At 49.4% G+C, this 23521-nt stretch overlaps 1 protein-coding gene across 1 annotated transcript in view; it reads right to left on the bottom strand.

Annotated features, from left to right (window-relative positions):
* The window catches only part of SV2A (synaptic vesicle glycoprotein 2A), a 187088-nt gene that overhangs the window by 79977 nt on the left and 83590 nt on the right, over positions 1–23521 (bottom strand). The window lies entirely within an intron of this gene.

Here is a 23521-nt window from a genome sequence, read left to right as displayed (position 1 = left end):
AATAGGGTCCCATCTCAATTTTTGGCAGTTAATTCTTCTAAAAAAAAAAATAGAAACCCACCCATATGTTCAAGAACTTTTAATCTATATTTTCGATGGTTGTCATCGATGCCCTTTGAATGCTAAACTGGACCGACTTGATGATCCCCATATAATGATAGGGGAACATTAGAAGTAATTCTGGTCACACATATTAGATGGCCGGCAGCAGAACGATCCATCTGCTGATCATTTTGCCAGCAGCCATCTCGGCTGGCTCTCCCATACTCAGAAACGCTTGCTCGGCTGAACTGTCAGGTTCTCTATTACAAAGCCGCCGACTGACACGTCAACTGGTGGCTGATCTCCAGGAGAACAAAGCTGTCCGAAATCGAACATGCCCAATCGGCAATCACTTGGCTGGTGCCCCATAATCATTAGCTTGTCGACTGAACCCGTCGATATTGGCGTCTGTGACCAACATTAGTCTAATGTGTTTGTGAGCCTAAAGAGTATGTGTATGTGTACCAGATGTTTATGTTGTGGGTTTTTTTGTGAACCACAGAGGCCGATGATCTTCTTGGACAAAGTTTTTGGTTGCCCATCGCAGCCATTCAAGCAGCCCTCCACTCTCGAACTTAAATACGAGTATCTTACATTATTCATGGAAAGTACCCAATACTGGGTGCAGAAGGTTCGGAACATATAGAAATGGCCATAAAAAAAAAGAAAAAGGTGGTCCCATAAAAAGTCCCTTTATTGCTTGAAGTGCAGCGGTGTCCACTCAGGGACTAGGCAGTGACCCAGGAAAAGTTCAAAGTAAAGTCTCTTTTAATAACACAGCGTACTCACGAACAAAAGAAGTAAATCAGATCCTCCATATCGCAGCCGGGAAACAAAGACAGTCCGTGACCTGTTATCGTGGGCGACTGCACCGCCGTCGGCGGGGGAAGGGGTGTCAGGCCTTTTGGCTCCGCTTGGCTCTGTGTTGCTGCACACCGTTGAGCTCTGCAGAGACTACTGCTCTGCCTGCATGCAAGACCAAAATTGACAAACCCAAACCCTTCCTACAGGGTTTTTCTCTCAAACTGGAATCTGTGGCCATAGGTCAACTGTAATACCCGGCCTGGAGGAAACGGACCAGCCCCACTTCCTTCCTACAGTCTGTTTCAAAAATAAAAGCCCATATACCGGCTTTTCCTGAACAATGCCCAGGCCAAATAGCTTGACCAGGTCCACGTTTACTTTTATTTTGCCCTGTGACTCACAGGTGTCATGCTGTGACCACAAGGCACTCCAGCAGGTCTAATAGGACTCCGTTCGCATCCTGGGGGATACATATCAACCCTCCCTGCCTCACATGTTTCACATTAAAACGTGGATGCAGGAGAGTCTATGGGATACATGTCCGACACGTATTCCACAGACTCTCTAGCATCCATGTTTTAATGTGAAACAAAAAAGGAAGTTTTTATAGAACCGTGAGTGCCACCTCTTTCTTTTTAATGGATGTTGCTTGACTTGTTTTTTCCTTGGTGAACACTGAGATCCCAGGGGCTCGGTACACTCTGCTTTCCCATGGTTGTCAAACACGTTAGCTGCAGGTGCGACAGCGGTGCTGGTCTCATTTTCTCGTGTTTTATTTTCATAAATATATAGAACATTGTAAAAAATAAATGAACCCAGTATAAAGTTTCTTGGTCGTCCATGACAGTCGTGGTGTTTCGCATAGTTGCAGCTTTATGATTGAGGCTCCGGGGAGCTGCCACTTGATTTTCAACTTGACCTCATCTGATACAATGGGAAGCGCACACGCAATATTTCACCTCAAGCTCTAAATATCCCTGCAGATTGGCGCCTAATCGAGGAGATGGTTCGTGAAAGGCTCTTGATGGCTGAGAAATGTCTTATTTTCTAGAAGAAAAAAAACGGGTCTGGACGGATAATGTCTTTTTAGATCTAAATCCATGGCTGATTAATAAATCAGGTGGAACTTGATGTATAAGGGTATTTTCATTTTCAGCATTATTGCATACGCACCTCGTGCATGCGCAGCTTTCTCTATTCACTGAAGCACTATTTCTCTATTCAAGCACTTATGCAATTTGTTGCTTCCTAAAGTTTGCAGCCGTTCCTGTCATATTAACACTTGTGTAAATCTTGTAGACTAGGAAACCGACCACCGCTGCTGCCTAGCTTGTAAGCACTCCAGGTTTAGGAGGTAACAGCACGCGCCAGCAGTCCTGGACAGCTTCAAAACAGTGCTTACAAGCACTGTGCATGTCCTGCAGTCTTGCAGCAGTGGTCGGTCTCTTAGGCAACGAGCTGTAAATAAAAGAAAAGTGTAAATATCTCAAGAATGGCTGATTATTTAAATAAGAAGTAAATGTCAAAATTGTCTGTATTTGTATTATCTATCTGACAATACCCATTGATGAATATGAAAAAAAAAACACTTTAAGACACTGAGAATTGGGCATTTAAGAGGACGTACACCGTCCAATGCTCCTCCTGGGAAATTTTATATGCAAATTGCTTCTTCAGAGAGAAAGAGGACTTAAACTCTATATAGCGCCATTTGGCATTTACCGTAAGTCACATTACAAGACTCGTTAAAGGGTTGATTGTGACTTGTAGGATCGCTACTTCCAATAGGTGGCGCTATAGATATCAAGTCCTCTTTCTCTCTGAAAAGGCAATTTGCATATAAAATTTCCCAGAGGAGCATTGCACGGCAAATAAGCCTCCTTACCTTGACAAGCCAGAGCTGGTATGTCACTTTCCACAAGGAGAAGCCTTACCCCTTAGACCTCACTCCAGAGCCTCTCACCTAGCCAAATCAGATCTTATACTTTGCACTGATGAGAGTCAATAGCCCGAAACACCGTGAATTGAGATTCTGATTTGGCTTTTATCCTAAGTCACATTACAAGACTCGTTAAGGGGATGACTGTGACTTGTAGGATCGCTACTTCCAACAGGTGGCACTATAGAGTTAAGTCCTCTTTCTCTCTGAAGAGGCAATTTGCATATGAGGACGTACATTAAATCCAACTGATGTATCACATGTTGGAAAATCTAACAGAAAATACATATCCAGTGTTGGCTACACTGAAGTGCCCCTTTAAATGATAACCAAGATAAAGATGACAGCCTAAATCTTCCTTCCAGACCCTATGTAACGACCCCTGACCTTTAAATGCACCATTAAAACTGCTGAATATTCACTTTGCATGCTAAAGAGGGGAGGATTAATGTCTATGCTAATTAGTTTTGGAAATAGAACAGCTCGGAATCACTCTCATGAAATTTCACACAAATCCGTCAGACCAAAAATAACTTCATTAAATTAGAGGAAGTGAAAATGATTTTTATCACGGACGCGTGTGGAAGATTGTTTACTGCGTAGCTGAACTGTGGCCAAGCTTACTGGCATTGGGAAGAAGAGAAATGTTAAGGGGCTCCCGGGAGCTCAATTATCATAGAATAAGGTATGTTATACCTTCCTAATAGAGAAGGCAGCCAATCAGCGGAGATCACCACACACTTTAACGCCCTAGTCATCCTCTATAGGAGAGGTGATCACACACACTCACTACTGCCCCAGTCACCATCTATAGGAGATGTGATCACACACACTCACTACTGCCCCAGTCACCATCTATAGGAGATGTGATCACACACACTCACTACTGCCCCAGTCACCATCTATAGGAGATGTGATCACACACACTCACTACTGCCCCAGTCACTCATACCTCCCAACTTTTGAAGATGGGAAAGAGGGACAAAGTTTGCGGCGCGCAACGCAAATTTTAGGCCACGCCTCTGACCACACCCATTCATAATTAGTCACACCCATATCCACGTCCCAACCACACCCATTTAGCACTGCTGATCACACTGTTTCATATACAATAATTACAGTGGGGCAAAAAAGTATTTAGTCAGTCAGCAATAGTGCAAGTTCCACCACTTAAAAAGATGAGAGGCGTCTGTAATTTACATCATAGGTAGACCACAACTATGGGAGACAAACTGAGAAAAAAAAATCCAGAAAATCACATTGTCTGTTTTTTTATCATTTTATTTGCATTTTATGGTGGAAAATAAGTATTTGGTCAGAAAAAAACAATCAAGATTTCTGGCTCTCACAGACCTGTAACTTCTTCTTTAAGAGTCTCCTCTTTCCTCCACTCATTACCTGTAGTAATGGCACCTGTTTAAACTTGTTATCAGTATAAAAAGACACCTGTGCACACCCTCAAACAGTCTGACTCCAAACTCCACTATGGTGAAGACCAAAGAGCTGTCAAAGGACACCAGAAACAAAATTGAAGCCCTGCACCAGGCTGGGAAGACTGAATCTGCAATAGCCAACCAGCTTGGAGTGAAGAAATCAACAGTGGGAGCAATAATTAGAAAATGGAACACGTTCAAGACCACTGATAATCTCCCTCGATCTGGGGCTCCACGCAAAATCCCACCCCGTGGGGTCAGAATGATCACAAGAACGGTGAGCAAAAATCCCAGAACCACGCGGGGGGACCTAGTGAATGAACTGCAGAGAGCTGGGACCAATGTAACAAGGCCTACCATAAGTAACACACTACGCCACCATGGACTCAGATCCTGCAGTGCCAGACGTGTCCCACTGCTTAAGCCAGTACATGTCTGGGCCCGTCTGAAGTTTGCTAGAGAGCATTTGGATGATCCAGAGGAGTTTTGGGAGAATGTCCTATGGTCTGATGAAACCAAACTGGAACTGTTTGGTAGAAACACAACTTGTCGTGTTTGGAGGAAAAAGAATACTGAATTGCATCCATCCAACACCATACCTACTGTAAAGCATAGTGGTGGAAACATCATGCTTTGGGGCTGTTTCTCTGCAAAGGGGCCAGGACGACTGATCCGGGTACATGAAAGAATGAATGGGGCCATGTATCGTGAGATTTTGAGTGCAAACCTCCTTCCATCAGCAAGGGCATTGAAGATGAAACGTGGCTGGGTCTTTCAACATGACAATGATCCAAAGCACACCGCCAGGGCAACGAAGGAGTGGCTTCGTAAGAAGCATTTCAAGGTCCTGGAGTGGCCTAGCCAGTCTCCAGATCTCAACCCTATAGAAAACCTTTGGAGGGAGTTGAAAGTCCGTGTTGCCAAGCGAAAAGCCAAAAACATCACTGCTCTAGAGGAGATCTGCATGGAGGAATGGGCCAACATACCAACAACAGTGTGTGGCAACCTTGTGAAGACTTACAGAAAATGTTTGACCTCTGTCATTGCCAACAAAGGATATATTACAAAGTATTGAGATGAAATTTTGTTTCTGACCAAATACTTATTTTCCACCATAATATGCAAATAAAATGATAAAAAAACAGACAATGTGATTTTCTGGATTTTTTTTTCTCAGTTTGTCTCCCATAGTTGAGGTCTACCTATGATGTAAATTACAGACGCCTCTCATCTTTTTAAGTGGTGGAACTTGCACTATTGCTGACTGACTAAATACTTTTTTGCCCCACTGTATAAACAAAAAAATATGGCCACACAGTGCTCCATACTGTATAATGGCCACACATGATGCTCCATACTGTATGATGACCTCACATGATGCTCCATACTGTATAATGGCCACACATGATGCTCCATACTGTATGATGACCTCACATGATGCTCCATACTGTATAATGGCCACACATGATGCTCCATACTGTATAATGACCGCACATGATGCTCCATACTGTATAATGACCGCACATGATGCTCCATACTGTATAATGACCGCACATGATGCTCCATACTGTATAATGACTGCACATGATGCTCCATACTGTATGACTGCACATGATGCTCCATACTGTATAATGACTGCACATGATGCTCCATACTGTATACTGGCTGCACATGATGCTCCATACTGTATAATGACCGCACATGATGCTCCATACTGTATAATGACTGCACATGATGCTCCATACTGTATAATGACTTCTCATGATGCTCCATACTGTATATTGGCTGCGCATGATGCTCCTTACTGTATAATGGCCCCACATGATGCTCCATACTGTATAATGACCCCACATGATGCTCCATACTGTATAATGACCGCACATGATGCTCCATACTGTATAATGGCCCCACATGATGCTCCATTCTGTATAATGACCACACATGATGCTCCATACTGTATAATGACCGCACATGATGCTCCATACTGTATATTGGCCGCACATGATACTTCGTACCATATAATGGCCACACATAGCTACTCCTACACACGCGGCTGCGCTCCGTACACTTTGCACACACGGCTCCGCTCCATACACACGTGTTCCGCACCATACACCTCGTACACACGCGGCTCCGCTCCGTACACCTCGTACACATTTAGCTCCGCTCCGTACACCTCATACATACACAGCTCCGCTCCATACACCTCATACACACACGGTTCTGCTCCATACACCTCGTACACATTCAGCTCCGCTCCATACACCTCGTACACATTTAGCTCCGCTCCATACACCTCATACACACACAGCTCCGCTCCATACACCTCATACACACACGGCTCCACTCCGTACACCTCGTACACATTTAGTTCCGCTCCATACACCTCATACACACACGGCTCCGCTCCATACACCTCATACACACACGGCTCTGCTCCGTACACCTCATACACACACGGCTCTGCTCCGTACACCTCATACACACACGGCTCCGCTCCATACACATCATACACACACGGCTCCACTCCGTACACATTCAGCTCCGCTCCGTACACCTCGTACACATTCAGCTCCACTCCATACACCTCGTGCACATTCAGCTCCGCTCCATACACCTCGTACACACACGGCTCTGCTCCGTACACCTCGTACACATTCTGCTCTGCTCCGTACACCTTGTACACGTTCAGCTCCGCTCCATACACCTTGTACACATTCAGCTCCGCTCCATACACCTCGTACACACAGCTCCGCTCCATACACCTTATACACACAGAGCTCCGCTCCATACACCTCGTACACACAGCTCCGCTGCATCCACCTTATACACACAGAGCTCCGCTCCATACACCTCATACACACACGGCTCTGCTCCATACACCTCGTACACATTCAGCTCCGCTCCATGCACCTCGCACACACACGGCTCCGCTCCATACACCTCATACACACATGACTCTGCTCCATACACCTCGTACACACATGGCTCTGCTACATCCACACTGTACACCTCCTGACCCCACACAAGGCATTACTTACCTCATCCTGCAGCACCATGTGGCTAGTTGGCAACCAGCACAGCTGAGTCCTGCAATCCACAGAGGTCCCGATCATGTGACCCCTGACTCCTCCCCTCCTGTGACCTCATCACAGGTCCTGTGCGCAGAAAGCAGGCAGCCATACGGAAGGGTAAGGGCCCGGGGCATGGCTTAACACAAGGGGGCGTGTCGGCTGCTTCTCCTGCTGTCTGCGGGAAGTAGAGCGTCCCGTGCTGGACAGCGGGGCAAAGGCTCAAAACCGGGACAGTCCCACACAATGAGGGACGGTTGGGAGCTATGCAGTCACTGTCTATAGGAGAGGTGGTCACACACACTCACTACCGCCCCAGTCACCGTCTATAGCAGAGGTGGTCACACACACTCACTACCGCACCAGTCACTGTCTATAGGAGAGATGGTCACACACGCTCACTATTGCTCCAGTCACCATCTATAGAAGAGGTGGTCACACACACTCTCTACTGCTCCAGTCACTGTCTATAGCAGAGGTGGTCACACACTCACTACTGCTCTAGTCTCCATCTATAGGAGAGGTGGTCACACACGCTCACTACTGCTCCAGTCACCATCTATAGAAGAGGTGGTCACACACACTCTCTACTGCTCCAGTCACTGTCTATAGCAGAGGTGGTCACACACTCACTACTGCTCTAGTCTCCATCTATAGGAGAGGTGGTCACACACACTCACTACTGCTCCAGTCACTGTCTATAGGAGAGGTGGTCACACACACTTACTACCGCCCCAGTCACCGTCTATAGGAGAGGTGGTCACACAGACTCACTACCGCTCCAGTCACCATCTATAGGAGAGGTGGTCATACACACTCACTACTGCTCCAGTCACTGTCTATAGGAGAGGTGGTCACACACACTTACTACCGCCCCAGTCACCGTCTATAGGAGAGGTGGTCACACACACTCACTACCGCTCCAGTCACCATCTATAGGAGAGGTGGTCACACACACTCACTACTGCTCCAGTCACCGTCTATAGAAGAGGTGGTCACACACACTCACTACCGCACCAGTCACTGTCTATAGGAGAGGTGGTCACACACACTCCCTGCCACCCCAGTCATCGTCTATAGGAGAGGTGGTCACACACACTCACTACTGCACCAGTCACTGTCTATAGGAGAGGTGATCACACACACTCACTACCGCTCCAGTCACCGTATATAGGAGAGGTGATCACAAAACACTCACTACTGCTTCAGTCACCGTCTATAGGAGAGGAGGTAACACACACACACTTCTGCTCCAGTCACCGTCTATAGAAGAGGTGGTCACACACACTCACTACTGCCCCAGTCACCGTCTATAGGAGAGGTGGTCACACAAGCTCACTACTGTTCTAGTCACCGTCTATAGGAGAGGTGGGTACACACACTCACTATCGCCCCAGTCACCGTCTATAGGAGAGGTGGTCACACAAGCTCACTACTGCTCCAGTCACCGTCTATAGGAGAGGTGGTCACACACACTCACTACCGCCCCAGTTACCGTCTATAGGAGAGGTGGTCACACACACTCACTACCGCACCAGTCACCGTCTATAGGAGATGTGGTCAAACATGCTCACTACTGCTCCAGTCACTGTCTATAAGAGATGTGGTCACACACACTCACTAACGCCCCAGTCACCGTCTATAGGAGAGGTAGTCACACACTCACTACTGCTCCAGTCACCGTCTATAGGAGAGGTGGTCACACACACTCACTACTGCACCAGTCACTGTCTATAGGAGAGGTGGTCATACACACTCCCTACTGCCCCAGTCACCGTCTATAGGAGAGGTGGTCACACACACACTCACTACCGCTCCAGTCACCGTCTATAGGAAAGTCAGTGGACTGACAGTGGACGCGATAACGTCACCACCTGGTGCCCGCTGTCAGAAGATGAGCGGGAGGTCGGAGCACCACTGGAACAAGGAGGAAGAGATGTGAGTGTTTTTTTTTTATGAGTGCTTCCTTAAACTTCAGGATCTGCCTATAGGGGGGCTGCCTTACACTTCAGGATCTGCCTATAGCGGAGTTGCCTTATACTTCAGGATCTGCCTATAGGGGAGCTGCCTTATACTTCAGCATCTGCCTATAGGGGGGCTGCCTTAAACTTCAGGATCTGCCTATAGGGGGGCTGCCTTAAACTTCAGGATCTGCCTATAGGGGGCTGCCTTATACTTCAGGATCTGCCTATAGGGGGGCTGCCTTATACTTCAGGATCTGCCTATGGGGGGCTGCCTTATACTTCAGGAACTGCCTATGGGGTGCTGCCTTATACTTCAGGATCTGCCTATAGGGGTGCTGCCTTATTCTTCAGGATTTGCCTACAGGCAGGCTGCCTTATACTTCAGGATTTGCCTATAGGGGGCTGCCTTATGCTTCAGGATCTGCCTATAGGGGGGCTGCCTTATACTTCAGGATTTGCCTATAGGGGTACTGCCTTATACTTCAGGATCTGCATATGGGGTGCTGCCTTATACTTCAGGAACTGCCTATGGGGTGCTGCCTTATACTTCAGGAACTGCCTATGGGGTGCTGTCTTATACTAAAGGGTCTACCTATGGGGTGCTGTCTTATACTACAAGGTCTGCCTATGGGGGTGCTGTCTTGTGCTATAGAGTACGCCTATGGGGAGTGCATTATACTATATGGAGTCCTATGGGGAGTGCATTATACTATATGGAGTCCTATGGGGAGTGCATTATACTATATGGAGGCTTATGGGGAGTGCATTATACTATATGGAGACCTATGGGGAGCGCATTATACTTTATTTAGGATGATCTTGTGCATTATATTATAAGGGGGCCATCTAGTGGGCCATCATACAGTGTGGAGATTACAGTGAAGGGGCCATCATATAGTGTTGGAGCCATCAAACAGTTTGGGGGCTACTAAGGGGTCAGTATATTGTGTGGATGGTACTATACAGTGAGGGGGCATTATACTGTATAGGGGAGCTGTAAAGGGGGGCAGACTCAGGACATTATTAAATGTAAAGTGGGAACTTCTTGTTATAGGGGATCTCAGGTTACTGTGACTATCAAAGGGGCACACATGGCAATATTACTTTCTAGGGAGCAAAATGTGGGCACTGTTTTCTAGGGCACTTGCACCCGGCATTACTATATTATAGAGGGGTGTTTTAGAATTTAGAAGGCACAGAGAACTGCACAGCAGGTGCAGTAATAGGGACACATACGGCAGCAGCGGCTCAGTATTGGGGTATCAGCAGGATGAGGAGTTTGTGCAGGTTGGGAATAGATGGTGATGGGGTGGGAATATGAGAAGTGAAATGTGTCTTTGTTGTATTCTCTGCAGACGAGTCCTGGCTGGAAGAAGTTGTCATGTCGGTCTGTGCCAGATGGAAAAGACGGGAAAAGTGAACGATTCCATCAGAGAACATCAGCGGTAAGGCTACGTTCACATTTGCGTTGTGCGCCGCAGCGTCGGCGCCGCAGCGCACAACGCAAACAAAAACGCGGCAAAACGCACGCTAAAACGCTGCGTTTTGCGCCGCATGCGTCGTTTTTGGCCGAAAGTTGGACGCAAAAAAAATGCAACTTGATGCGTTTCTTGCGTCCAACGCTTGCGGCCATGCGGCGCAAAACGCAGCACAACGCATGTCCATGCGCCCCCATGTTAAATATAGGGGCGCATGACGCATGCGGCGCCGCTGCGGCGCCCGACGCTGCGGCGCTGACCGCAAATGTGAACGTAGCCTAAGTCATTATCTGTAACTGTGCTGTGATCTCTTATATGTTCTGTAGGACTGGTATCTACCACTGACCATATGGCGGTAATATCCATGTTGGTCGTTATATAGAGATTATCTTCAGTAATAGCGCGGTCATCTGCTGAGGTTCTCCTCCACTATTAGGGCGCGTCTCCGAATTGTAAAGAAGGTTACCTGGTTAGGGGCCCACTCAGAAGCTTCGCCCCCCCTGAACCAAAACCCTAGCTACGCCTCTGATGGCCACACAGTGCTCCATACTGTATAATTGCCACACATGATGCTCCATACTGTATAATGGCCAGATAGTGCTCCATACTGTATAATGGCCCCACATGATGCTCGATACTGTATAATGGCCACACATGATGTTCCATACTGTATAATGGCCCCACATGATGCTCAATACTGTATAATGGCCACACAGTGCTCCATACTGTATAATGGCCACACAGTGCTCCATACTGTATAATGGCCACACAGTGCTTCATACTGTATAATTGCCAAACATGATGCTGCTTACTGTATAATGGACACACAGTGCTCCATACTGTATAATGGCCCCACATGATGCTCAATACTGTATAATGACCACACAGTGCTCCATACTGTATAATGGCCACACAAGATGCTCCATACTGTATAATGGCCACATATGATGTCAATACAGTATAATGGCCACACATGATGCTCTATACTGTATAATGGCCACACAGTGCTCCATACTGTATAATGGCCACGCACGATGCTCCATACTGTATAATGGCCCCTCATAATGCTCCATACTGTATAATGGCCCCACAAGATGCTGCGTACAGTATAATGGCCCCACATGACGATGCCAGTGTACAGTCAGGGCTGTAGATGTGTCCCAGCAGCTCTCCTTACAATACAGGCAAAGATTTCCCCACCTGTCGCTGTCCACACTGCTGCCTCACAGATCCTGCACATTGCAATGTAGCCCAGCTCTGCAAACTCTGCATGCACTCAGACAACACCACTATCTACTGGCTCCCCTCCATAACTGCTGTAGTATATAAAGGATGCATATATACACTCACCGGCCACTTTATTAGGTACACCTGTCCAACTTCTTGTTAACACTTAATTTCTAATCAGCCAATCACATGGCGGCAACTCAGTGCATTTAGGCATGTAGACATGGTCAAGACAATCTCCTGCAGTTCAAACCGAGCATTAGTATGGGGAAGAAAGGTGATTTGAGTGCCTTTGAACGTGGCATGGTTGTTGGTGCCGGAAGGGCTGGTCTGAGTATTTCAGAAACTGCTGATCTACTGGGATTTTCACGCACAACCATCTCTAGGGTTTACAGAGAATGGTCCGAAAAAGAAAAAAAATCCAGTGAGCGGCAGTTCTGTGGGCGGAAATGCCTTGTTGATGCCAGAGGTCAGAGGAGAATGGGCAGACTGGTTCGAGCTGATAGAAAGGCAACAGTGACTCAAATCGCCACCCGTTACAACCAAGGTAGGCCTAAGAGCATCTCTGAACGCACAGTGCGTCGAACTTTGAGACAGATGGGCTACAGCAGCAGAAGACCACACCGGGTACCACTCCTTTCAGCTAAGAACAGGAAACTGAGGCTACAATTTGTACAAGCTCATCGAAATTGGACAGTAGAAGATTGGAAAAACGTTGCTTGGTCTGATGAGTCTCGATTTCTGCTGCGACATTCGGATGGTAGGGTCAGAATTTGGCGTAAACAACATGAAAGCATGGATTCATCCTGCCTTGTATGGAGCATCTTTGGGATGTGCAGCCGACAAATCTGCGGCAACTGTGTGATGCCATCATGTCAATATGGACCAAAATCTCTGAGGAATGCTTCCAGCACCTTGTTGAATCTATGCCACGAAGAATTGAGGCAGTTCTGAAGGCAAAAGGGGGTCCAACCCGTTACTAGCATGGTGTACCTAATAAAGTGGCCGGTGAGTGTATATACTGTATATACACATATATACTGTGTATATATATATATATATATATATATATATATATATATATATATACACTCACCGGCCACTTTATTAGGTACACCATGCTAGTAACGGGTTGGACCCCCTTTTGCCTTCAGAACTGCCTCAATTCTTCGTGGCATAGATTCAACTCATAGGGGTGCGTTTTGTTGGATACGGTGAGGCCTATAAGGTATATGTCTCCTTTTATATATTTTCTCCTTTGTGTGTAAAGCACCATATACTTTTTTGAGTGATTTATACTTAGTTTTACATTGCACATGGCACTTTTTTCACACTTTGGCACCTTTTAACCCTATTTAGGGTTACCTCTTCTTAACGTTATTACCTCACGTTTTTATACTATTGGGGAGACATATTTAATTATTTTACTATCTATATCCTTTTGGCACACCGTAGGCTTATGTGGCTTATATATATTTGTCTGGCAATCTTGTTTTAATTTATTATCCAACAAGTGCACTTTTTTAATCGTATGTATCATTACCACTAATAAAAATTTATATTAATACATATACTCTGCTCTGTTTTCCTTTTCTGGGACTGTCATCCTTGCTCTAGGTGTATGGTTTTTTCCTCTCCAGCTCTATATATAGGACAGGTGGTCGCACACGCTAACTACTGCCCCATTGCTATGAATGTTAGCACATAGGTCTGTCCTTTTTTCTAGTACACCCTTACAATGCCCATTGGACAGTGAATGTCGCCTTGGCATAATGGCGGCACGTATGATAAATTGATGCCATTCCATTGGTAATATCATATTACACTCACTATGCTGCACAAACCATGATGCTGAATCCAAATCCTTCACGATCTCGGGCCTCTGCTGATTCCCTCCCACCATCCAAAGCATTTTCCATCTCCGTCACTGTCACAATATTAATTTTCCAGAGTCTTTTTCCTCTCGTCAGGAGAAAACTAAATCTTGCAGAGGGGAGGGGAGAGTAGCGGGCAAAATCATCAGTTTGTTAGCGTAACATGGATTCACGGGCCAGTCACCATGGCAACCACAGTGAGTGATAATAACCGGTAAGGACAAGCCTTTAAACGTCTTCGTAAAGCTCTCGTTCTTCCGGCCAATATTATCTGTACTGGGATTAGCCTATATTTTTCCTGTTTTACAAAATATCAATTTTGTACTAATTTTTGTATATATTTTTCTTGCCATACAAAACCGAAGAGACCTCCATAACTTCCTGTGTGACACATTTATTAAAATATCTCACTGCGCTTGATAATTGTTTATACATCAGATTGTCCAAAAACGGATGCAAAATCGTCTGACCTGCCATACAAGTGACCTGACCTACAGCTTATCTAAAACGTTCACAGCAGCACAGAGTATTTACTGTATGTCCACAATGTAATTGTGTGCAGGGGCTTAGTAATGTAATGTACTGTATGTACACAGTGAATACACCAGCAGAATAGTGAGTGCAGCTCTGGGGTATAATACAGGATGTAACTCAGGATCAGTACAGAATCAGTAATGTAATGTATGTACACAGTGACTGCACTAGCAGAATAGTGAGTGCAGCTCTGGGGCAAAATAAAGGATGCAACTCAGGACCAGTAATGTAATGTATGTACACAGTGAATATACCAGCAGAATAGAGAGTGCAGCTCTGGGGTATAATAAAGGATGTAACTCAGGATCAGTAATGTAATGTATGTACACAGTGAATATACCAGCCGAATAGTGAGTGCAGCTCTGGGGTATAATACAGGATGTAGCTCAGGATCAGTAATGTAATGTATGTACACAGTGTCTGCACCAGCAGAATAGTGAGTGCAGCTCTGGAGTATAATACAGGATGTAACTCAGGATCAGTAATGTATGTACACAGTGACTGCACAGCAGGAAGAGGTGGAGCCTGCATGCCGTGTGCTCTGTGTGCTGCCTAGGGAGAGCTCCTGGGAAGGGAGGTAAAGTTTTTCATCCAGGACTTTTTGTCTGCCCCCTTCCCAGGAAAGAAGGCTCATTTTGGGACTGGCCTCCGGGGCTGGGCCCCCGGCTCCCGCCTCCCGGTCCAAGCCGGCGGGGGGTGGGAGGACTCCAACTCCGGCTAGGGCCACAAGATCTGGCCAAGGATCAGGCAAGGGATCCAGTATGAAGACCCGTAGGACCCCTGAGGCTGCGGCGGCTCCTTCCCCCGGAGGTAGGCCGAGTACGAGCAGGGGTGCTGCAGCAGTGCCCCTTGGTTGGGGTACTAAGGCGGCTAGAGAATCCGCCGTGGGCTATGGTTCACGCATCCATGCGCACCTCTGCGAGTATGAGGACGCCTCAAGGAAGCTAAAATCCCTCTGGGGGGAGTTGAGGGTAGCTAAGGACAGGTCTGACAGGGCCTCCGGCAATAAGAAGGCCGAGCTATCCGCCGCGGTCAAGAAGATAAAACAATCCATACAAGACCTGGAAAGCCGGAAGTGTGAGATCCTGGATGGCAGCGGGCCCTTCCGTGAAAAGCTGGAGAACGACGACCGGTTCAGAGCCATGACCGGTGGGGCTCCGGAGGGGTCACGGAGCTCCGGCCAGGTGGTGGAGGAGGATGATGAGGAATGCGAGGAGGAGGTCGCGCCCTACCCACCGCCTGGTGGCCTGGTAAGAGATCTCCAGGCGTCGCATAGCGGGATAGCCCCCGAGCAGGTGGCTCTCCCGTCAGATTCTGGCCCTTCAGGGGACAGCGGGAGCGAGGGGGAGGATGAGGATGGTGGTAGTAGCAGCGAGGGGGGCTGCCTCGTCATGCAGCAGATCCGGCAGATCGAGTCCCCGGTCCGTTTTAACCAGCTGAGGTTCGGGGATGAGATCTGTGAGGACGAGGCAACCAGGAGGGGGATGAAGAGGAAGGTTAAGAAAAGGAATAACAAGAAAACATCTACTGTGGAGAAATATGTGTATGTCCCCCTCTCTGGGGCCCCCCGATCCCGCTGTGCGGCACCCGCTACCCACCCCGGCTCGGGCTCTGTTGTGGGTCCGCAGCGAGGGAGCGGGGAGAATACAGGCCATGACACGCAGGGCGCTGCCTCTGTTTGTGGTAACGGAGGGGGTAGTGATGTGTCTGATATGGAGCATGATGTGGAAGGTGGCCCAGCGGTGGGCAAGAGAGTGGCAGCCGGGACCGCATCTCCGGCGGTGAGCGCTGGGGTGTCCGGTCCCCCACTTACGGATCCGCTAAATCTGGATCGCTTCTGGGGACCCAGGCACCTAGTAAAGTAAAGGGGGCGGGGCCTGCGGCCTCGGCATTACAGGCTCATAAAAAGAAAATGGTGGGGGCTCCCCTGGCGGGGTCTGCGGTGAGGTCGGGGCCTCCTGCATTGGGGGCACCGCCGCTGGTGGATGCTGAGGGGGAGTGGCCTAGCCTGGGGCCAGCCGCTGGAGTTGCTGTGGCCAGGCTGTTTGTGGCCCAGGGTGTGGTGGTGGGGGGTGCTGTGCCTCAGGGGACTGGTACCGCTGGGGGGGATTCCGGGGGGTGGATCCAGCTCTGGGTCGGCTCTGGGGGTCCCGCTGCGGCCAGTCTCAGGGGGCGTGGCCTCCTCGGCACCCGCTGCCCATGCAGGTGCAGCTTTGGATAGCTCTGCTGTGCGGCTGAAGGCTGGGGGCGTGGCTTCCCAAAGAAAGGAAAAAAAAATGGACTTAGCCAGCAATGGAGCAGGGACTGCAGCAGATAGCAGCAAGGGCGCCTGCCTGGCGGGGTCCCCTGAGTCTGGGGGCTTACCTGCGGTGGGGGCTCCGGTGACAAGGCAGGATGGAGCTGGAGGCGGGTCTGCACCTGGCTTCCTACCTGCCAGTGAGGGAGGAGACTCTGTGCCTGCTATGGTGGAAAGTCAGGCTGTGCTGCTTAAGTCCCATGGCAGCAGGACTCTTAAAGGGACAGCAGCGCTGTGTGTGCCAAACCCCCCAGCAGGGAGGATGCCACCAGTAGGTGGCGGTAGCCGTGAACCTGGAAATACCCAAAAGGTGAGGCAAAATAAATCTGACCCCAGTGTGCATGTGAGTGAGAGTGGGGTGACTGATGGAGTGGATGAGGAGGGTGCGGGTATGGAAGTGTCCATGGTTGAGGATGCGAGTGGCAGTGCGTCTAAGGTGGCAAGTGTGAGTACGGTGTCTGATGGTAGTGGGAGAAGGGGGGAGGGGGCCGGTCCATCTGCCCCCCCAGCCACAGGTTCTCGGAGTTATTCGGGGGTGGTGGCTGGAGCCCCGGGGTCTAGTCAGGGGGTTTCCTCGCCTCTGGACCTAAGGGATAGCGTTTTGCGGCGCCGCTTCCTGGAGGCCCTCAAAAAGGGAGAACGGACGATCGAAGTAGAGGGAAGAGTGGTGGACTTGGCCTTTTGGCTGGATAGACACGGCCAGGCTGCCTTCCAAGATAAAAGGGAAGGGGAAACGGTTTGGTCCCTCCCGACAGCCGGGCAGGGGGTGGCCAGGCGGAATGTGGTCCGTCTTCGGTGGAGGGGCAGTGAAGCGTGCCCGCCAAGGGCGAGGGTTGTGGAGCTCCTTCTGAAGATGGACTTCAGGGCGACGGACATCTTTGCCCTGATTCATCCGTTTGGCACCTCCTTCTTCGATGTCAGTTTTGTTCGGCCAGAGGGCTTGGAGCTTTTCTGGTCGAATTTCGAACTGGCAAAGGGGGAGCCTGGCTGGCGAGACTTTGCCGTGCAGGCGGTGTCTCGCCAAAATAGTGTAAAGAGGGTGACCGTTCTGACAAGTAACGAGTCACTCTCTGGGGTCGACATAATGACGTGGCTTTCCCATTATGGGGAAGTCACCGAGGTCCCTAAAAAAAATAGGGACGAGTTTGGCATTTGGTCAGGGGGCTGGACCTTCATGGTAAAGTTGAAGGTTTCAGGAGGTACGGTCACCCACATCCCTTCCTCAGCATTTCTGGGGAGGGACAGAATCCAGATCTTCTACCAGGGGCAACCGAAGGTCTGCCACAGGTGCGGTGATCCCCGCCACTTCAGCGCAGGCTGCAAGGTACAGAAATGTGCCTTGTGTGGCGGGATAGGCCATCTTGCCGCGGCCTGTGGTGACATTAGGTGTCACCTGTGTGGTGACCTAGGTCACCCGTATAGCCGCTGCCCCCGTTCCTTTTCCAGCACCATCTCTGGCCCGGCAGGGGGGAGCCAAGGGGGGGTCCCCGGTGGTGCAACTTCTGCTGAGGGGAGCTGAGGGGTCGGTGAGGAAAGGCGAGGCTGGTACATCTGCCCACCAGTGGCAACAGGTGAGGAGCCGTAAGGGCAGGGGGCAGGATAAGCCTCAGGCAACTGGGGTGATGACTGCCCCCACCCTGGAGACGGCAGCCGAAGCCTCTGAGGCCCTGGGGGAGAAGGCGGTGAGCGAGGAGATCCGGAGGATGGAGAGGGAGGAGTTGGCTGCTTCTGATAACTCTTCCCAGTATGAAAGTCTGGATGAAGAGGTGGTGGAGCAGCCTAAAAAAACGGGTGACAATCGTACCGGTAAGAGTCGGAAGAAGAGGAAGAACAAGGCTAAAAAATCTAAGCCCCCCCCCTGGCCACTGGGGTGCCTACGGAAGGGCTCGCTGACTCCCCTCTGATCCCCCTCTCCAATCGGTTCCAAGCCCTCGATGACTCTGCTGTGTCGGAGGTCGGGGGTGAGGGGCCGGTCGCAACATCTGAGGTGCCTTCGGGGAGTGGTGAGGTCTGTCCTCCGGGGGATTCACACTCCTCTGGAGGGGGGACCACCTCGGGGTCCAGGGGAAAGGAATCTATTTCTGGGAAATCCAGTGCTATAAAGGAGGATATGGACACCTCGGTATCTTTAAAGAGGAGGGGTGAGTCGGGCTCCTCCTCAGAAGGGGAGAGGAAATCAGGGGGTACGGTTAAAAAACAGGCCATCTAACTCAATCACCCATGATGGCGGAACCTACCCCGTTGACTCTGGCGTCGATTAATGTCGCCAGCATAAAGTCAGATACGGCTAGATTTACGGCCTTTGATTTTTTCACCCGGGTTGAGGCTGATATTTTATTTTTGCAGGAGACCAGACTAACGGACCTGGGGTCCATCTACAAAGCAAAGAGGGAATGGAGGAGTGGGCCCTCATACTGGTCTCTTGCGGCCGAGCCGTATAGCGGGGTAGCGGTCCTTTTTAAGACTGTGGAGGTGGAATGCAGACGGGTGATCGAGGTAGAAATGGGGAGATGTTTGGTCCTTGACATCTTCATGAGGGGACAGGAGCTTCGGCTCATCAATATCTATGGCCCACAATCCAAGTGGGACCGTAAATGTCTCTTCCTGAGGATCAAGCCCTATCTTTTTACGAGCCGGCAGGTGGTCTTCGGTGGGGATTTTAATACTGTAATCAGACTCCGTGATAGGGGAGGCCCCGGAGACCGGCTGGCTTATGATAGCGTAGCCTTGAATAGCATAGTAAGCGAAGCTCGCCTGGTGGATGTCCACATCCGGCACACCCCAGGTCACAGGGGTTTCACCTTTTTTAGGGGAAGCAGTAGGTCTAGGATAGATAGTTTTTTTTTAAAGGAGGAAGCCGTCTCTTCTGCAGTGTCCGCTGTTGAGGTGGAGTTCTCCGATCACTGTTTCATTTTCTTTACTTTGAATGTTACAGAGACCCCCCGGATGGGGAGAGGCCTATGGAAGCTGAATTCGTCCCTTCTGGAAGAGGCGGAAGTAAGACAGTCCTTTGAGGAATTTCTTCAGAGCCAGGTACCTCTCTTGGGTCTTTGTAGCAGTAAGTCTGAGTGGTGGGAGATCTTCAAAAGAAGGGTCGCAGGGTTCTTCCGTCAGCTCTCGAGCCTCAGAGGCCTGAACAGGTACCGCCTGTATCGGGAGCTGGGGAGGAAACTCGAGCAGCTCGTCTCGACTGGAGGGGACCGAGAGGAAATCTCCAGGGTGAAGACCTTGCTCAAGGGGTGCCAGTATGATAGGCACACATCCTTGGTTTTTGAGAGGGATTTCGGGAGGTACCGCTCGCCCGACCCTTACAGAAACTGCAGGTTGTCAGTGAATTGTAAGATGGTGAGAGGACTGATTGACAGTACGGGGTCCCTGAACAGATCCAAATCAGGGATCCTGGAGGTGGTCAGATCCTTCTACTTGCACCTCTTGGGGAGGAGGGATCCTGATCGGGATGAGATGTCGGCTTTCCTGACTGAAACCATCCCTGAGCCAGGGGATGACCCCTCTCTTCATGTTTTGGTAGAAGCAATCAGGGAAGAGGAAGTGAGATGGGCGATTGATGGGCTCCGGCCCAAAAAATCGCCCGGTCCAGATGTCTTAACATCCAAGTTCTACAAGACTTTTAGGGACTCTTTGGTCCCCCTCTTGACTGAGGTTTTTAATTAGTGCCTCTCCTCGGACATTCTACCCAGTTCAATGAGGAAGTCAGCCCTGATTATCCTGTCAAAGGGTAAAGACTCGTCCCGTATTGAGAATTGGCGTCCCATAGCGCTTCTCAATACGGACCGAAAGGTTCTGGCAAAGGTGCTTTTTAATCGGTTGGTGCAGTTTGCGCCCCGGCTCCTTTCGGGGGCCCAGCACTGCTCTGTTCCAGGCCGCAGTACATTTAGTGCTGTGCTCGGTGTCCGGGAGGCAGTGGAGCAGGGCAGGGCAGGTCACTGGAAGGGGTACTTGCTGTCCTTAGACCAGGCGAAGGCCTTTGACCAGGTTAACCATGAGTACCTCTGGTCCGTCCTTCTGAGGTATGGTCTGCCTGGGAGGTTTGTTGATTGGTTGAGAGTTTTATACAATGGGGCAGAGACTTTTCCGCTCGTGAACGGTTGGGTCGGACACCCTTTTGAGGTGAGGTCTGGTGTCCGCCAGGGCTGTCCTCTGAGCCCGCTGTTATACGTGTTTGCGATCGACCCCCTTTTAAGGAGGGTGGAGCGTGGACCGTTGGTGGGAGTGAGGATGGACCAGGCGGAGCCAGAGGCCGCCTTGAGGGTAGTGGCGTACGCTGATGATGTTTCCCTTTTTGTATCCTCGAGAGAGGAGGCAGATTGGGTGATGTCTGAGGTTGAACGCTACTCGGTGGCATCCGGTTCCATGATCAACCGGGACAAGTGTGAGAGTCTCTGGCTGGGAGGGGGAGATCCAAGTTTTGATCTCCCGGACACCCTTCCAGGGCCTCAGGCCACAGCAAAAATATTAGGCATCAGTTTCGGCCCGGGGGACTATCCCCAGCAAAACTGGGAGGGCAGACTTAAGATTGCCACCCAGAAGGTGGATCAGTGGAAGGGTTGGTCTTTGACCCTAAGGGAAAGGGTTAGTCTTGCCAAGGGCTATTTGCTTCCTTTGCTAATATATTTGGGCAGCGTCTGCATCTTGCCAGAGCCTCTTTGGACACGGGTCTACAGCCTGTTTTTCCAATTGTTATGGGGAAATAGGCTGAACCTAATCAAGAGGGAGGTCACGTACCGCACGAGGAGACTAGGAGGGTTGGGTATGGTCAACCCAGTGGTGTTTCTAGTAAACACCTTTCTTAAGGCAAACATCGCCAACCTCTGGTCAGAGAGGGCTCCTCTGTGGGTATTCTCCTGTAGGGGGTGGTTTCGGCCTTTCTTCCAGGAATGGGAGACAGGAGGGCAGGTAAAGGACCTTCGAACACCTTATGGGCATCTTCCGGCTTATGCTACCCCGGTTCTGAAGGTGGGGTCTGGGAGTGTGGGAGATCAGGACCATGTCGAGAAGGTTACTTGACAATAGGGTCCTGTTGACCCACTTTCAGAAGCCCCTGGCGCTCAGGGATTGCCCAAGCTGGGATCTGGAGGTGGGGCTCGGGTTATTGAACTCTAAGCGGATCCCCTTGAAGTTTTGGGACTTGGCTTGGCGCTGCTTCCATGGGAAGCTGTATGTGAGGGACAACCTGAAGTGCAGATGCTCTGATGACCGGGATTGTCCCCGCGAAGAGTGTGGCGGTATGCTTGAAAGCATGGAGCATTTCCTGCTTCGGTGTCCCTTTAATACAGAGGTCTACAGCAGGGTGGGTGCTTCCATTGGCTGGCCTAGGCTGGCAGGCCTTTCCTATGCGGAGTGGGCCTATGGGGCATTCAGGTCCCTTGGTGGCCGAGATCGGGGCACTGTTTTCTTAGTTAGTTTAGTAAATAGGTTCCACACGTGGAATGCACGGTGTCTAGTGTCTACTCAGCGGAAAGTCCTCCCCAGGGAAGAGGTGATTAGGAACATCCTGGGTGACCTGGCAAAAGTGCGCTTGCTGGAGTTTGAGAGGCTGGGTGCAGGGAGGGCCTCTCTTCTTTGGAGGGGTTTCTCCTTTAATGTGCCCTAGGGAGAGTTAGGTTCTGTGTGCCTGTGATAGGGTTGAGTTAGTCTTTTTTATCTTTTTATCTTTATTTTGTAGGGTCAGATAGATGTGTAGGGACAGGGAGGGACAGATAGGGACAGTCTTTAGGGACAGGTAGTTAGTATTAGGTTGGTAGTGAGGGTCAGTGAGGGACAGGTAGGGGCAGGTAGGGAGAGATTGGTAGGGCTATAGGGACAGGATTTTCTCTTTTGTGTTGTTAGGGAGGGTCAGGGTGATGTGCGGTAGATTAGGGTGAGAGCCTCTATGGTCTCCAGTTCCTGGTGGTGGGCTGTAACCCTCACTTATAGATTTTTGTTTTGTAATTGGTAACCCGGGTATAGGGCTTGCAAGCATTGAACTTGGGCCTGTTCTTTGGTCATGGTTATGGTGTGTACTGGTTATTATTATGTTATTATTGATTATATGTTATTATAAGGTTGTATATATGTTACATGTGTACTATGATGCGTGTAGGGGGGATTTAGTTTAGGTGGGGTGGGAGGTTTCTTGGGGGGTGGGGGGATGGGTTTTGGAGAATGGACGTCCGGCGGGATGCCAAGAAGAGGAAAAAAGGGCCATAAACTTCTGTGGACCTTGTTGTATAGTGAAGGCCACAAACTTTCGTGGGACCTTGTGTGATAGGCCACAAACTCTCGTGGGACCTTGTGTGATAGGCCACAAACTCTCGTGGGACCTGGTGTGATAGGCCACAAACTTTCGTGGGACCTTTGGGGGAATGGTGGTGGTTTAGTTTAGGAGGTAAAAAAAAATAAAAAAATAAAAAAAAAAAATATAAAAAATATATGATTAGGTTTTGGTCAGGTGGCCTATTTGCTTTCTTTAGGGCAGTTGGCCGACTTTTGTTTATTTTTCTAGGGATGAATGCATGGGTATGTGTGTATGAGGGAAAAAGGTACAAGGGGAGAGGAAAAAGGATATAGGTTGAGGTCTCTTCCCTTGCTGGGGGGTATTATTGAAATGGAGGAACATTTTGTTTGTATAAATATGCTGGACATTGGACTTTTGGGGACTGTGAATAATTTGTTTTGTTATTGAGTTTGTCTGTAAGCTTTGCCTGTAAGTTTTGTTTTGTACTTTTATAATAAAAAAGAGATACAGGATGTAACTCAGGATCAGTAATGTATGTACATGGCGTTCGGGTACTACAGTAGTGCTGCCTTCCTCTCCAGGAGGGTAGTGCTATGTCTGGAGACAAGTGAGATTCCCTTTGGT

The sequence above is a fragment of the Ranitomeya variabilis genome, chromosome 1 (genome assembly GCF_051348905.1).
Source record: "Ranitomeya variabilis isolate aRanVar5 chromosome 1, aRanVar5.hap1, whole genome shotgun sequence".
NCBI classification, from domain to species: domain Eukaryota; kingdom Metazoa; phylum Chordata; class Amphibia; order Anura; family Dendrobatidae; genus Ranitomeya; species Ranitomeya variabilis.
The sequence above is the reverse complement of the archived record's forward strand: the minus strand, read 5'-3'. Positions and strand labels throughout refer to the sequence as shown.